Below are 14,989 nucleotides of genomic sequence, written 5' to 3'. Positions count from 1 at the left end.
TGAAAGGTTATTTTCCTGGCACCACACTCCCAGAGCCCTCACCTCCTCCCTGTAGGATGTCTCCTCCCTGTCCCCCCTTGTGGGCCCCAGTGTTGAGGTTCAGGAAAGGTTATTTTCCCCACACTCCCAGAGCCCTGTTGTCTCGTCCCCTTGTGGGCCCCCAGTTGTTCAGTGAAAGGTTATTTTCCTGGCACCACACTCCCAGAGCCCTCACCTCCTCCCTGTAGGATGTCTCGTCCCCTTGTGGGCCCCCAGTGTTGAGGTTCAGTGAAAGGTTATTTTCCTGGCACCACACTTTTCCTGGCACCACACTCCCAGAGCCCTCACCTCCTCCCTGTAGGATGTCTCGTCCCCTTGTGGGCCCCCAGTGTTGAGGTTCAGTGAAGTGGAGGTGTTGTTACCTACCTTCACCAATGGAGTGGAGGGTACTATGGTGTTAAATGCTGAGCTATAGTCAATGAACAGCATTCTTACGTAGGTATTCCTCTTGTCCAGATGGGATAAGGCAGAGTGATGGTGATTGTATCGTCTGTGGATCTATTGGGGCCAAATGATTTGTACAGCCTGTGTGGGTAATGTCAGTGAATGGTTTTAATCAGTAGTCAGTATCGCTGATAGTAGCAACGCTCATAACAGAAGAATGTAATTCCATGTCGTTTTATTATTGTGGTTATTATTGTGGTCCTTCTGTAGCACAGTTGGTAGAGCATGGCGCTTGTAACGCCAGGGTAGTGGGTTCGATTCCCGGGACCACCCATACGTAGAATGTAATTCCATGTCGTTTTTATGCTGCATCTTTATTTTATTCATCAGTTGAATGTATGGCAAAGCGTTGCCTTAGCAGTTCAATCAAGTACAAATAGTTTATCTTTCATTTTAAAATCTGTAGAAACTATGAGAATAGAATGTTTCAGAACTGAAAACATCACAGCACAGTTGAGAAAAAAATATGACAAATAGAAATGGATGTTGGATGGTGGTCAGAGATAGATGGGAGGGGTAAGGGGGAGGATGGTGGTCAGAGATAGATGGGAGGGGATTGAAGGATCTAGATGGTGGTCAGAGATAGATGGGAGGGGTTGAGGGAGCTGAAGGACTGGATGGTGGTCAGAGATAGATGGGAGGGGTTGAAGGTAGCTGAAGGATGGGACTGGATGGTTTTCAGAGATAGATGGGAGGGGTTGAGGGAGCTGAAGGGTGGGACTGGATGGTGGTCAGAGATAGATGGGAGGGGTTGAGGGGAGCTGAAGGGTGGGGGGACTGGATGGTGGTCAGAGATAGATGGGAGGGGTTGAGGGGAGCTGAAGGGGGGACTGGATGGTGGCCAGAGATAGATGGGAGGGGTTGAGGGGAGCTGAAGGACTGGATGGTGGTCAGAGATAGATGGGAGGGGTTGAGGGGAGCTGAAGGGTGGGACTGGATGGTGGTCAGAGATAGATGGGAGGGGTTGAGGGGAGCTGAAGGGTGGGACTGGATGGTGGTCAGAGATAGATGGGAGGGGTTGAGGGGAGCTGAAGGGTGGGACTGGATGGTGGTCAGAGATAGATGGGAGGGGTTGAGGGGAGCTGAAGGGTGGGACTGGATGGTGGTCAGAGATAGATGGGAGGGGTTGAGGGGAGCTGAAGGGTGGGACTGGATGGTGGTCAGAGATAGATGGGAGGGGTTGAGGGGAGCTGAAGGACTGGATGGTGGTCAGAGATAGATGGGAGGGGTTGAGGGGAGCTGAAGGGGGGACTGGATGGTGGTCAGAGATAGATGGGAGGGGTTGAGGGGAGCTGAAGGACTGGATGGTGGTCAGAGATAGATGGGAGAGGTTGAGGGGAGCTGAAGGGTGGGACTGGATGGTGGTCAGAGATAGATGGGAGGGGTTGAAGGTAGCTGAAGGATGGGACTGGATGGTGTTCAGAGATAGATGGGAGGGGTTGAGGGGAGCTGAAGGGTGGGGGGGACTGGATGGTGGTCAGAGATAGATGGGAGGGGTTGAGGGGAGCTGAAGGGGGGGACTGGATGGTGGTCAGAGATAGATGGGAGGGGTTGAGGGGAGCTGAAGGGTGGGGGGGGACTGGATGGTGGTCAGAGATAGATGGGAGGGGTTGAGGGGAGCTGAAGGGTGGGACTGGATGGTGGTCAGAGATAGATGGGAGGGGTTGAGGGGAGCTGAAGGGTGGGACTGGATGGTGGTCAGAGATAGATGGGAGGGGTTGAGGGAGCTGAAGGGTGGGACTGGATGGTGGTCAGAGATAGATGGGAGGGGTTGAGGGGAGCTGAAGGGTGGGACTGGATGGTGGTCAGAGATAGATGGGAGGGGTTGAGGGGAGCTGAAGGGTGGGACTGGATGGTGGTCAGAGATAGATGGGAGGGGTTGAGGGGAGCTGAAGGGTGGGACTGGATGGTGGTCAGAGATAGATGGGAGGGGTTGAGGGGAGCTGAAGGGTGGGACTGGATGGTGGTCAGAGATAGATGGGAGGGGTTGAGGGGAGCTGAAGGGTGGGACTGGATGGTGGTCAGAGATAGATGGGAGGGGTTGAGGGGAGCTGAAGGGTGGGACTGGATGGTGGTCAGAGATAGATGGGAGGGGTTGAGGGAGCTGAAGGGTGGGACTGGATGGTGGTCAGAGATAGATGGGAGGGTGAGGGAGCTGAAGGGTGGGACTGGATGGTGGTCAGAGATAGATGGGAGGGGTTGAGGGGAGCTGAAGGGTGGGACTGGATGGTGGTCAAAGATAGATGGGAGGGGTTGAGGGGAGCTGAAGGGGGGACTGGATGGTGGTCAGAGATAGATGGGGGGTTGAGGGGAGCTGAAGGGTGGGACTGGACTGGATGGTGGTCAGAGATAGATGGGAGGGGTTGAGGGGAGCTGAAGGGGGGACTGGATGGTGGTCAGAGATAGATGGGAGGGGTTGAGGGGAGCTGAAGGATGGGACTGGATGGTGGTCAGAGATAGATGGGAGGGGTTGAGGGGAGCTGAAGGGGGGGACTGGATGGTGGTCAGAGATAGATGGGAGGGGTTGAGGGGAGCTGAAGGGGGGACTGGATGGTGGTCAGAGATAGATGGGAGGGGTTGAGGGAGCTGAAGGATGGGACTGGATGGTGGTCAGAGATAGATGTTAGGGGTTGAGGGGAGCTGAAGGATGGGACTGGATGGTGGTCAGAGATAGATGGGAGGGGTTGAGGGGAGCTGAAGGGGGGACTGGATGGTGGTCAGAGATAGATGGGAGGGGTTGAGGGGAGCTGAAGGGGGGGACTGGATGGTGGTCAGAGATAGATGGGAGGGGTTGAGGGGAGCTGAAGGACTGGATGGTGGTCAGAGATAGATGGGAGGGGTTGAGGGAGCTGAAGGGGGGACTGGATGGTGGTCAGAGATAGATGGGAGGGGTTGAGGGGAGCTGAAGGACTGGATGGTGGTCACTGAAGGACTGGTGGTGGTCAGAGATAGATGGGAGGGGTTGAGGGAGCTGAAGGGGGGACTGGATGGTGGTCAGAGATAGATGGGAGGGGTTGAGGGAGCTGAAGGACTGGATGGTGGTCAGAGATAGATGGGAGAGGTTGAGGGGAGCTGAAGGGTGGGACTGGATGGTGGTCAGAGATAGATGGGAGGGGTTGAAGGTAGCTGAAGGATGGGACTGGATGGTGTTCAGAGATAGATGGGAGGGGTTGAGGGGAGCTGAAGGGTGGGGGGACTGGATGGTGGTCAGAGATAGATGGGAGGGGTTGAGGGGAGCTGAAGGGGGGACTGGATGGTGGTCAGAGATAGATGGGAGGGGTTGAGGGGAGCTGAAGGGTGGGGGGACTGGATGGTGGTCAGAGATAGATGGGAGGGGTTGAGGGGAGCTGAAGGGTGGGACTGGATGGTGGTCAGAGATAGATGGGAGGGGTTGAGGGAGCTGAAGGGTGGGACTGGATGGTGGTCAGAGATAGATGGGAGGGGTTGAGGGGAGCTGAAGGGTGGGACTGGATGGTGGTCAGAGATAGATGGGAGGGGTTGAGGGGAGCTGAAGGGGTGGGACTGGATGGTGGTCAGAGATAGATGGGAGGGGTTGAGGGAGCTGAAGGGGGGACTGGATGGTGGTCAGAGATAGATGGGAGGGGTTGAGGGAGGTGAAGGGGGGGACTGGATGGTGGTCAGAGATAGATGGGAGGGGTTGAGGGGAGCTGAAGGGTGGGACTGGATGGTGGTCAGAGATAGATGGGAGGGGTTGAGGGGAGCTGAAGGGGGGACTGGATGGTGGTCAGAGATAGATGGGAGGGGTTGAGGGGAGCTGAAGGGTGGGACTGGATGGTGGTCAGAGATAGATGGGAGGGGTTGAGGGAGCTGAAGGGGGGACTGGATGGTGGTCAGAGATAGATGGGAGGGGTTGAGGGGAGCTGAAGGGGGGACTGGATGGTGGTCAGAGATAGATGGGAGGGGTTGAGGGGAGCTGAAGGGTGGGACTGGATGGTGGTCAAAGATAGATGGGAGGGGTTGAGGGGAGCTGAAGGGGGGACTGGATGGTGGTCAGAGATAGATGGGAGGGGTTGAGGGGAGCTGAAGGATGGGACTGGATGGTGGTCAGAGATAGATGGGAGGGGTTGAGGGGAGCTGAAGGGGGGACTGGATGGTGGTCAGAGATAGATGGGAGGGGTTGAGGGGAGCTGAAGGATGGGACTGGATGGTGGTCAGAGATAGATGGGAGGGGTTGAGGGGAGCTGAAGGATGGGACTGGATGGTGGTCAGAGATAGATGGGAGGGGTTGAGGGGAGCTGAAGGGTGGGACTGGATGGTGGTCAGAGATAGATGGGAGGGGTTGAGGGGAGCTGAAGGATGGGACTGGATGGTGGTCAGAGATAGATGTTAGGGGTTGAGGGGAGCTGAAGGATGGGACTGGATGGTGGTCAGAGATAGATGGGAGGGGTTGAGGGGAGCTGAAGGGGGGACTGGATGGTGTTCAGAGATAGATGGGAGGGGTTGAGGGGAGCTGAAGGGGGACTGGATGGTGGTCAGAGATAGATGGGAGGGGTTGAGGGGAGCTGAAGGACTGGATGGTGGTCAGAGATAGATGGGAGGGGTTGAGGGAGCTGAAGGGGGGACTGGATGGTGTTCAGAGATAGATGGGAGGGGTTGAGGGGAGCGGAAGGACTGGATGGTGGTCAGAGATAGATGGGAGGGGTTGAGGGGAGCTGAAGGGTGGGACTGGATGGTGTCAGAGATAGATGGGAGGGGTTGAGGGGAGCTGAAGGATGGGACTGGATGGTGGTCAGAGATAGATGGGAGGGGTTGAGGGGAGCTGAAGGGGGGACTGGATGGTGGTCAGAGATAGATGGGAGGGGTTGAGGGGAGCTGAAGGGGGACTGGATGGTGGTCAGAGATAGATGGGAGGGGTTGAGGGGGACTGGGACTGGATGGTGGTCAGAGATAGATGGGAGGGGTTGAGGGGAGCTGAAGGGGGGGACTGGATGGTGGTCAGAGATAGATGGGAGGGGTTGAGGGGAGCTGAAGGGTGGGACTGGATGGTGGTCAGAGATAGATGGGAGGGATTGAGGGGAGCTGAAGGGGGGACTGGATGGTGGTCAGAGATAGATGGGAGGGGTTGAGGGGAGCTGAAGGGTGGGACTGGATGGTGGTCAGAGATAGCTATAATGTCTCTGTAACTCTGTGGTCTGGTATGGGAGCTATAATGTCTCTGTAACTCTGTGGTCTGTTATGGGAGCTATAATGTCTCTGTAACTCTGTGGTCTGTTATGGGAGCTATAATGTCTCTAACTCTGTGGTCTGTTATGGGAGCTATAATGTCTCTGTAACTCTGGTCTGTTATGGGAGCTATAATGTCTCTGTAACTCTGGTCTGTTATGGGAGCTATAATGTCTCTAACTCTGTGGTCTGTTATGGGAGCTATAATGTCTCTGTAACTCTGGTCTGTTATGGGAGCTATAATGTCTCTGTAACTCTGGTCTGTTATGGGAGCTATAATGTCTCTGTAACTCTGGTCTGGTATGGGAGCTATAATGTCTCTGTAACTCTGGTCTGGTATGGGAGCTATAATGTCTCTGTAACTCTGTGGTCTGTTATTGGAGCTATAATGTCTCTAACTCTGTGGTCTGGTATGGGAGCTATAATGTCTCTGTAACTCTGTGGTCTGTTATGGGAGCTATAATGTCTCTGTAACTCTGGTCTGGTATGGGAGCTATAATGTCTCTGTAACTCTGTGGTCTGTTATAGGAGCTATAATGTCTCTAACTCTGTGGTCTGTTATGGGAGCTATAATGTCTCTGTAACTCTGTGGTCTGTTATAGGAGCTATAATGTCTCTAACTCTGGTCTGTTATGGGAGCTATAATGTCTCTGTAACTCTGGTCTGTTATGGGAGCTATAATGGAATGTAGGACTGAACAAATCACCAGACTTCAAAGCCTTGTTTATAACAAGATGTTAACAGCTGATTGGCTGTTAACAGTTGTTTACTCTTCACTTCCTGAATAATTAGCTAGGTTGAAGTCATTCTACACAATCCTATATTAAGTTCTGTTTTTGTGAAATGGGTTTTTATTTGATGTGGAGTTGATAGTTACCTGCAATCTGACATTAATGTAGCCTTTCTTCTGTAAATAAAGCATTGGTGAATTCCATGACAAATCTGCTTATCAGAATGTCTGTTGGGAAATCAAGATGGTCATATATTAAACGGAAATAAAATTCCAAATCCCACTTCAATCAGGGAGGAGAAGGTTAAATAAGGATGTTTAAGCCTTGAGACAATTGAGACACGGATACACAGAGGGTGAATGGGCAAGACAACAGATGTAAGTGCCTTTGAACGCGATGTGGTAGTAGGTGCCAGACGCACCAGTTTGAGTCAAGAGCAGCAATGCTGCTGGGGTATTTTTTTGAACACTCAACACTTTCCTGTGTGGATCAAGAATGGTCAACCACCCAAAAGATATCCAGCCAACTTGATACTGTGGGAAGCATTGGAGTCAACATGGGCCAGCATCCCTGTGGAACACTTTTATCAACTTCTAGAGTCCATGCCCCGATGATGACTTGAGGCTGTTCTGAGGGCAAAACGGGGAGCAATTCCATATTGGGAATCTAAGGTTCCTAATGTTTTGTCCACTCAGTGTAGATGTAGGACAGAATCATTATACTGTTAAAGGAAAAGTAATGATATCATCTGTCCTCCAGGAGGAGGTATTGGGTCACTAAACAACAATAGTAATGACAGCATCTGTCCTCCAGGAGGAGGTATGGTCACTAAACAACAATAGTAATGACATCATTTGTCCTCCAGGAGGAGGTATTGGGTCACTAAACAACAATAGTAATGACATCATCTGTCCTCCAGGAGGAGGTATTGGGTCACTAAACAACAATAGTAATGACAGCATTTGTCCTCCAGGAGGAGGTATTGGGTCACTAAACAACAATAGTAATGACATCATCTGTCCTCCAGGAGGAGGTATGGTCACTAAACAACAATAGTAATGATATCATTTGTCCTCCAGGAGGGTCACTAAACAACAATAGTAATGATATCATTTGTCCTCCAGGAGGAGGTATTGGGTCACTAAACAACAATAGTAATGACAGCATTTGTCCTCCAGGAGGAGGTATTGGGTCACTAAACAACAATAGTAATGACATCATCTGTCCTCCAGGAGGAGGTATGGTCACTAAACAACAATAGTAATGATATCATTTGTCCTCCAGGAGGTGGTATTGGGTCACTAAACAACAATAGTAATGACATCATCTGTCCTCCAGGAGGAGGTATTGGGTCACTAAACAACAATAGGTATGACATCATCTGTCCTCCAGGAGGTATGGGTCACTAAACAACAATAGTAATGACATCATCTGTCCTCCAGGAGGAGGTATGGTCACTAAACAACAATAGTAATGACATCATCTGTCCTCCAGGAGGTATGGGTCACTAAACAACAATAGTTATGACATCATCTGTCCTCCAGGAGGTATGGGTCACTAAACAACAATAGTAATGACATCATCTGTCCTCCAGGAGGAGGTATGGTCACTAAGCAACAATAGTAATGACATCATCTGTCCTCCAGGAGGAGATATTGGGTCACTAAACAACAATAGTAATGACATCATCTGTCCTCCAGGAGGAGGTATTGGGTCACTAAACAACAATAGTAATGATATCATCTGTCCTCCAGGAGGAGGTATGGTCACTAACCTCTCCGAGTTGGGCATCTCCGGCGCGGCCCACGCTTGGATTGCGTCCTATCTGACAGGTCGCTCCTACCAGGTGGCGTGGCGAGAATCTGTCTCCTCACCACGCGCTCTCACCACTGGTGTCCCCAGGGCTCTGTTCTAGGCCCTCTCCTATTCTCGCTATACACCAAGTCACTTGGCTCTGTCATAACCTCACATGGTCTCTCCTATCATTGCTATGCAGACGACACACAATTAATCTTCCCTTTCCCCCTTCTGATGACCAGGTGGCGAATCGCATCTCTGCATGTCTGGCAGACATATCAGTGTGGATGACGGATCACCACCTCAAGCTGAACCTCGGCAAGACGGAGCTGCTCTTCCTCCCGGGGAAGGACTGCCCGTTCCATGATCTCGCCATCACGGTTGACAACTCCATTGTGTCCTCCTCCCAGAGCGCTAAGAACCTTGGCGTGATCCTGGACAACACCCTGTCGTTCTCAACTAACATCAAGGCGGTGGCCCGTTCCTGTAGGTTCATGCTCTACAACATCCGCAGAGTACGACCCTGCCTCACACAGGAAGCGGCGCAGGTCCTAATCCAGGCACTTGTCATCTCCCGTCTGGATTACTGCAACTCGCTGTTGGCTGGGCTCCCTGCCTGTGCCATTAAACCCCTACAACTCATCCAGAACGCCGCAGCCCGTCTGGTGTTCAACCTTCCCAAGTTCTCTCACGTCACCCCGCTCCTCCGCTCTCTCCACTGGCTTCCAGTTGAAGCTCGCATCCGCTACAAGACCATGGTGCTTGCCTACGGAGCTGTGAGGGGAACGGCACCTCAGTACCTCCAGGCTCTGATCAGGCCCTACACCCAAACAATGGCACTGCGTTCATCCACCTCTGGCCTGCTCGCCTCCCTACCACTGAGGAAGTACAGTTCCCGCTCAGCCCAGTCAAAACTGTTCGCTGCTCTGGCTCCCCAATGGTGGAACACACTCCCTCACGACGCCAGGACAGCGGAGTCAATCACCACCTTCCGGAGACACCTGAAACCCCACCTCTTTAAGGAATACCTAGGATAGGATAAAGTAATCCTTCTCACCCCCCTTAAAAGATTTAGATGCACTATTGTAAAGTGGCTGTTCCACTGGATGTCATAAGGTGAATGCACCAATTTGTAAGTCGCTCTGGATAAGAGCGTCTGCTAAATTACTTAAATGTAAATGTAAATGTAAGCAACAATAGTAATGACATCATTTGTCCTCCAGGAGGAGGTATTGGGTCACTAAACAACAATAGTAATGACATCATTTGTCCTCCAGGAGGAGGTATTGGGTCACTAAACAACAATAGTAATGACATCATCTGTCCTCCAGGAGGAGGTATTGGGTCACTAAACAACAATAGTAATGACATCATCTGTCCTCCAGGAGGAGGTATGGTCACTAAACAACAATAGTAATGATATCATCTGTCCTCCAGGAGGAGGTATGGGTCACTAAACAACAATAGTAATGACATCATTTGTCCTCCAGGAGGAGGTATTGGGTCACTAAACAACAATAGTAATGACAGCATTTGTCCTCCAGGAGGAGGTATTGGGTCACTAAACAACAATAGTAATGACATCATTTGTCCTCCAGGAGGAGGTATTGGGTCACTAAACAACAATAGTAATGACATCATCTGTACTCCAGGAGGAGGTATGGTCACTAAACAACAATAGTAATGACATCATTTGTCCTCCAGGAGGAGGTATTGGGTCACTAAATAACAATAGTAATAACATCATCTGTCCTCCAGTCTGCTACATCAATACAGTACAGTAGACTGTTACATCATACAGCACTGTAGAAACTATTACACTCAACTGAACGACTTGATTAGTGTAGTGTTAGCTAGCTACATAGTTGTCTTTGCTGTCTTCGTATCCAAGATAATTGTGTAGTTTAGAGTGTGTAGTCTTAGAGTGATTATCTTAATTTACCGAGGTTAGCTAGCCAGCTATTTGTCGTCCTTAACGTAGGAGACACTGCTAGCTAGCCAACAGCTAGCCAACGTCTACCGAATAGAACTTCCGCACTCAACAACCCGGTCGCATTCCGCTTGCTCCACAGGTAGTATCACATTTTCATTTCATTTCATTACAGCACAACGGTTTGATTTGTTTTATCGTAGCTAGCTACATAGCTAGCTACATAGCCGTCTTTGTATCAAAGATAATTGTGTAGTCTAGAGCGATTTTCTAGGTTAGCTAGCCAGCTATTGTCGTTCTTTTAACGCAACGTAACGTAATCAACACTGCTAGCTAGCCAGCTAGCCCCCGAATAGCAGCACTGTAGAAACTATTACACTCAACGGAACGACTTGATTATTGTAGTGTCAACAATGCAGCTACTGCCAGCTAGCCTACAAAGTCAACAACGCAGCCACTGCCAGCTAGCCTACTTCAGCAGTACTGTATCATTTTAATAATTTTAGTCAATAAGATTCTTGCTACGTAAGCTTAACTTTCTGAACATTCGAGACGTGTAGTCCACTTGTCATTCCAATCTCCTTGCATTAGCGTAGCCTCTTCTGTAGCCTGTCAACTATGTGTCTGTCTATCCCTGTTCTCTCCTCTCTGCACAGACCATACAAACGCTCCACACCGCGTGGCCGCGGCCACCCTAATCTGGTGGTCCCAGCGCGCACGACCCACGTGGAGTTCCAGGTCTCCGGTAGCCTCTGGAACTGCCGATCTGCGGCCAACAAGGCAGAGTTCATCTCAGCCTATGCCTCCCTCCAGTCCCTCGACTTCTTGGCACTGACGGAAACATGGATCACCACAGATAACACTGCTACTCCTACTGCTCTCTCTTCGTCCGCCCACGTGTTCTCGCACACCCCGAGAGCTTCTGGTCAGCGGGGTGGTGGCACCGGGATCCTCATCTCTCCCAAGTGGTCATTCTCTCTTTCTCCCCTTACCCATCTGTCTATCGCCTCCTTTGAATTCCATGCTGTCACAGTTACCAGCCCTTTCAAGCTTAACATCCTTATCATTTATCGCCCTCCAGGTCCCCTCGGAGAGTTCATCAATGAGCTTGATGCCTTGATAAGCTCCTTTCCTGAGGACGGCTCACCTCTCACAGTTCTGGGCGACTTTAACCTCCCCACGTCTACCTTTGACTCATTCCTCTCTGCCTCCTTCTTTCCACTCCTCTCCTCTTTTGACCTCACCCTCTCACCTTCCCCCTACTCACAAGGCAGGCAATACGCTCAACCTCATCTTTACTAGATGCTGTTCTTCCACTAACCTCATTGCAACTCCCCTCCATGTCTCCGACCACTACCTTGTATCCTTTTCCCTCTCGCTCTCATCCAACACTTCCCACACTGCCCCTACTCGGATGGTATCGCGCCGTCCCAACCTTCGCTCTCTCTCCCCGCTACTCTCTCCTCTTCCATCCTATCATCTCTTCCCTCTGCTCAAACCTTCTCCAACCTATCTCCTGATTCTGCCTCCTCAACCCTCCTCTCCTCCCTTTCTGCATCCTTTGACTCTCTATGTCCCCTATCCTCCAGGCCGGCTCGGTCCTCCCCTCCCGCTCCGTGGCTCGACGACTCATTGCGAGCTCACAGAACAGGGCTCCGGGCAGCCGAGCGGAAATGGAGGAAAACTCGCCTCCCTGCGGACCTGGCATCCTTTCACTCCCTCCTCTCTACATTTTCCTCCTCTGTCTCTGCTGCTAAAGCCACTTTCTACCACTCTAAATTCCAAGCATCTGCCTCTAACCCTAGGAAGCTCTTTGCCACCTTCTCCTCCCTCCTGAATCCCCCCTCTCTGCAGATGACTTCATCAACCATTTTGAAAAGAAGGTCGACGACATCCGATCCTCGTTTGCTAAGTCAAACGACACCGCTGGTTCTGCTCACACTGCCCTACCCTGTGCTCTGACCTCTTTCCCCTCTCTATCCAGATGAAATCTTGCGTCTTGTGACGGCCGGCCGCCCAACAACCTGCCCGCTTGACCCTATCCCCTCCTCTCTTCTCCAGACCATTTGCGGAGACCTTCTCCCTTACCTCACCTCGCTCATCAACTCATCCCTGACCGCTGGCTACGTCCCTTCCGTCTTCAAGAGAGCGAGAGTTGCACCCCTTCTGAGAAAACCTACACTCGATCCCTCCGATGTCAACAACTACAGACCAGTATCCCTTCTTTCTTTTCTCTCCAAAACTCTTGAACGTGCCGTCCTTGGCCAGCTCTCCCGCTATCTCTCTCAGAATGACCTTCTTGATCCAAATCAGTCAGGTTTCAAGACTAGTCATTCAACTGAGACTGCTCTTCTCTGTATCACGGAGGCGCTCCGCACTGCTAAAGCTAACTCTCTCTCCTCTGCTCTCATCCTTCTAGACCTATCGGCTGCCTTCGATACTGTGAACCATCAGATCCTCCTCTCCACCCTCTCCGAGTTGGGCATCTCCGGCGCGGCCCACGCTTGGATTGCGTCCTACCTGACAGGTCGCTTCTACCAGGTGGCGTGGCGAGAATCTGTCTCCTCACCACGCGCTCTCCCCACTGGTGTCCCCCAGGGCTCTGTTCTAGGCCCTCTCCTATTCTCGCTATACACCAAGTCACTTGGCTCTGTCATAACCTCACATGGTCTCTCCTATCATTGCTATGCAGACGACACACAATTAATCTTCTCCTTTCCCCCTTCTGATGACCAGGTGGCGAATCGCATCTCTGCATGTCTGGCAGACATATCAGTGTGGATGACGGATCACCACCTCAAGCTGAAACTCGGCAAGACGGAGCTGCTCTTCCTCCCGGGGAAGGACTGCCCGTTCCATGATCTCGCCATCACGGTTGACAACTCCATTGTGTCCTCCTCCCAGAGCGCTAAGAACCTTGGCGTGATCCTGGACAACACCCTGTCGTTCTCAACTAACATCAAGGCGGTGGCCCGTTCCTGTAGGTTCATGCTCTACAACATCCGCAGAGTACGACCCTGCCTCACACAGGAAGCGGCTCAGGTCCTAATCCAGGCACTTGTCATCTCCCGTCTGGATTACTGCAACTCGCTGTTGGCTGGGCTCCCTGCCTGTGCCATTAAACCCCTACAACTCATCCAGAACGCCGCAGCCCGTCTGGTGTTCAACCTTCCCAAGTTCTCTCACGTCACCCCGCTCCTCCGCTCTCTCCACTGGCTTCCAGTTGAAGCTCGCATCCGCTACAAGACCATGGTGCTTGCCTACGGAGCTGTGAGGGGAACGGCACCTCAGTACCTCCAGGCTCTGATCAGGCCCTACACCCAAACAAGGGCACTGCGTTCATCCACCTCTGGCCTGCTCGCCTCCCTACCACTGAGGAAGTACAGTTCCCGCTCAGCCCAGTCAAAACTGTTCGCTGCTCTGGCCCCCAATGGTGGAACAAACTCCCTCACGACGCCAGGACAGCGGAGTCAATCACCACCTTCCGGAGACACCTGAAACCCCACCTCTTTAAGGAATACCTAGGATAGGATAAAGTAATCCTTCTCACCCCCCCCCCCTTAAAAGATTTAGATGCACTATTGTAAAGTGACTGTTCCACTGGATGTCATAAGGAGAATGCACCAATTTGTAAGTCGCTCTGGATAAGAGCGTCTGCTAAATGACTTAAATGTAAATGTAATACAAGGAAAAAGCTCATTGCGTCCCATTCATTTAAATGGCTGCGGCTCATATCTCACACATCACTGCTTTAACCTGTTAGTTTAGACAGAATTTGAATGGATGCAAACAACAGCACGAGGAAAGCATGAATGATTCTGATTGGTCCTTGTCTCTACTTCAGCCAACCGCTCTGTCTAGTCTATCACATGATTATGTTCCGTTTCCAATCTCTGCATCATTACAATGGAAGGCTTACATAACTCATTTTAATATTAATGACGCCTTTTGCAGCTGTCCTCTTTAGTGCCTGGACTTCAGTGTCAGTTGAGACATAATGGTCCAGATACTACAGCTTGCCCGGTACAGTATATCATTAGTGCACAAGATATTTACCTTGTTGTCAATACCACTTCAGTTAGAACTTTATCAAATGTTTATATTCTGTATAACATATTTCTCTAAAATGATAAACATGGCTCCTATATTCACAGATGGCATCGGTCGAAACGCTCAGCTCAGCAGCGTCCCTCCCTGCCCGGTCTCGCTCTGTCTCCAGCGGGACAGGCTATACAGACAAGCCTGGTGCCCACATGGATGATGTATGTTGCGCAGTTTAAAAGTGAAGGGTGTGTGGAGACAAATGAATTCGGTTCAGGCAGTCGTCCTGATAAGCCCTTCCGATAAAGTTTAGCAACAGACGCAGCATGGCACTAGTTCAAACTTGTAAAAGAAAGTGATGTTTATTTCGATGGCCGAGGGAGAAATCACTTGTAGTATTGGTCACCATCTTCATTTTGTTCCATCCCACTTGATATTATTCCGAGTAGGATAGCAGCCTACGCGATAAATAACTTGTAATAGTGGTAGTAACTGTCGGGATGTCACCGTGATACAGTCTACACTGCTCAATGGGGAGAGTTTGCGCTGCGAGCCGACATCACAACATGTTTTTATTTAATTTAACAAGGAAAGTCTGTTAAGAACAAATTATTATTTACAATCACGGCCTACCCCGGCCAAACCTGGACGACGCTGGGCCAATTGTGCGCCGCTCTATGGGACTCCTAATCACGGCCGGATGTGATACAACATGGGCCACATCACTGTCATCGCTCCTGCTGGAGGTGGAAGTAGATAGATATATAGTGTAGCCAATATCAGGCCAGGGTGAAAGCTAAAGCACATTCATTGTAGTGGTTTT

Source organism: Oncorhynchus keta, unplaced genomic scaffold, assembly GCF_023373465.1.
Source record: "Oncorhynchus keta strain PuntledgeMale-10-30-2019 unplaced genomic scaffold, Oket_V2 Un_contig_10362_pilon_pilon, whole genome shotgun sequence".
Taxonomy (NCBI): domain Eukaryota; kingdom Metazoa; phylum Chordata; class Actinopteri; order Salmoniformes; family Salmonidae; genus Oncorhynchus; species Oncorhynchus keta.
This window is presented reverse-complemented; position numbering follows the sequence as displayed.